Below are 2826 nucleotides of genomic sequence, written 5' to 3' on the forward strand. Positions count from 1 at the left end.
CTGCCTGCACACCGTTGGGCACCGTTATGAGAACGCTAATGCGGCCATCAGGCGACTGGGCGATAAGCAACGCCAAGGGAGTTGCGAACCAGAGGTCAACGCGTCGAGTGAGTGCTCCTTCCCTTGTGCAATCAATTAACCATTTCTCCTCCGCTGTACAAGTCACCGTGCAGATCACCGCAGTACGCATTGCCCCTGTACAAGTCACCGTTGTGCAGATCACCGCCGTACGCATTGCCGCTGTACAAGTCACCGTGCAGATCACCGCAGTACGCATTGCCGCTTTACAAGTCACCGTGTAGATCACCGCAGTACGCATTGCCGCTGTACAAGTCACCGTACAGATCACCGCCGTACACATTACCGCTGTACAAGTCACCGTTGTGCATAAATCGCCGTTGCACAAATCACCGTCGTACACATTGCAGTTGTACAAGTCACCGTTGTGCATAAATCGCCGTTGCACAAATCACCGTCGTACACATTGCAGTTGTACAAGTCACCGTTGTACATAAATCGCCGTTGCACAAATAACCGTCGTACACATTGCCGTTGTACAAGTCACCGTTGTGCATAAATCGCCGTTGCACCAATCACCGTCGTACACATTGCCGTTGTACCAAAGGAAAGGCACCGGGAAAGCAAGATGGGTGGACGGAAATAAAAAAGAAAAAGAAGGCAGCATATAAGCATCGACCAAGGCCTGATGCGATAGTGATCGAGCGGACTGGTAGCATGACATACAGCGATATCCTAAAGGCGGTTAAAAAAGAAGATGCGCTCCAGAAACTGGGTGAAAGTGTAATCAGGATAAGGAAGACAGCTAAAGGGGAAATTTTAATGGAACTTAAGAGCGCGCAAATGGAACACACTGCTGACTACACCAGCGAAATAGGCAAAGTACTTGGAGATCAAGCAAAAATTAAAGCCCTAACGAGTGAGACCACTGTGGAAATCCGGGATCTGGATGAAATAACAGGAGAGGAAGACATTGCCTATGCTATTCGCACGCAAATAGGAAAACTAGAGGACTTTGATAAAGGCTCAATCAGAGGCATTAGGGTGCCCAAACAGCTGTGATAAGCCTCCCCGCCTTACAGGCTAGGCTACTTATTGAAGCCAAAAAAATCAAAATAGGATGGGTTGTGTGTAGAATTAGGGAGAAGCCTAACCTTAAAAAATGCTTCCGATGCTTGGAATATGGCCACCTAGCGAGAACCTGCAAAAACTCAGACGATAGGAGTCAGTGCTGCCTCAAATGTGAGGACAAAGGGCACTTCGCAAAGACATTCAGCAAGGAGCCGTCCTGCAGTGCATGTAAAAAACAAGGAAAAGAGAAGTCTGACCATCAGATAGGCAGCAAGAAATGTCCTCTCTACCAAGAAGCGTGCAAAAGAGCCAAAATATGAGAGTTCTACAGCTCAACCTCAACCACTGCGAAGCAGCTCAAGATCTACTTACGCATACAGTGTTTGAGCAGAAAATCGACGTGGCAATAGTCTGCGAACAATATAAAAACATTAGCGCAGCATGGACCTCCGACCTAACGAGCAAAGCGGCCATTTGTGCCTGTGGAACAAACGTGTTCCAAGAAAAGCCACTAACAGGACAAGGGGCAAAAATATGCGAAATAAACTTTTATAGTTGCTACATTCCGCCAAGCAGCGCACAAGACGATAATGAAAGAATAATCGATAATCTAGTACGAGAAGTGTCGAATACCGCAATGAACATAGTGGCAGGTGACTTCAATGCATGGGCAGTGGAGTGGGGTAGCGCGTACACGAGTAGACGGAGAGAAACCCTTCTGAAGGCCTTTTCGGTACTGAACACCGTCTTGCTGAATACTGGTAACAGAAATACTTTCGAAAAAAACGGCCGCGGTTCTGTAATCGATATAACGTTCGCTAGTAGCTCTCTAGTGCGGTCGTGTACATGGCAAGTGAGCGACCTGTACACACACAGTGACCACTTGGCAATTCTGCTAGAAATCGACAGAACGCACAAATTGCCTAAGTCTCTTAAAAAGGTTCAAACCAGAGGCTGGAAAGCCGAAACACTTGATGACGATATCTACAAATTAATGTTAGAAGACAATCCGAACTACGCTATGGACATAGAACAGAAGGCTGAATGCCTAGTTAAACATGTCAGTAAAGCCTGCGATGCCGCTATGTGTAGGAAAAAACAAGACACATACAGGAAACCCGCATACTGGTGGAATGAGACTATTGAGGCCCTGAGAAGTGAATGCCACAAAGCTAGGCGCCAGTGTCAAAGGCGACGACAAACGCCAGAATTCATGATGCTAAGCGAGCACTTTATACGAAAGCGGAATGAACTGAAGAAATCAATAAAGAAGAGCAAAGCCTGTTGCTTTAAAGAGCTATGCAACAAGGTCGAAGAAAACCCGTGGGGTGATGCATACAAAATCGTCATGTCAAAGCTTAAAGGCCATAAAGGACAAGCGCCTACATGCCCTAGACTATTAAAGACGGTTGTCCAAACGCTCTTTCCGACGCAACTGTTACAAAGGCAGCAAGTAAAAGAAGCTACAAACGTACCACTAGTTACTGACCAAGAAACTATTGAAGCAACAGAAAGATTTGCAAACACTAAAGCATCAGGCCTAGATGGCATACCAAATAAGGCCCTGAAACTCGCTATTAAATATAAACCCACCCCATTTACGGAAGTTTATACGCAATGCTTACAGGAAGGAGTATTCCCTAAGATTTGGAAAAAGCAGCGGCTGGTGCTTATACAAAAGCTAAATAAACCAGCAGGAGAGCCAGGCTCCTACCGACCATTATGTATATATGTTGG

This window comes from Bactrocera tryoni, unplaced genomic scaffold (assembly GCF_016617805.1).
Source record: "Bactrocera tryoni isolate S06 unplaced genomic scaffold, CSIRO_BtryS06_freeze2 scaffold_7, whole genome shotgun sequence".
Taxonomy (NCBI): Eukaryota; Metazoa; Arthropoda; class Insecta; order Diptera; family Tephritidae; genus Bactrocera; species Bactrocera tryoni.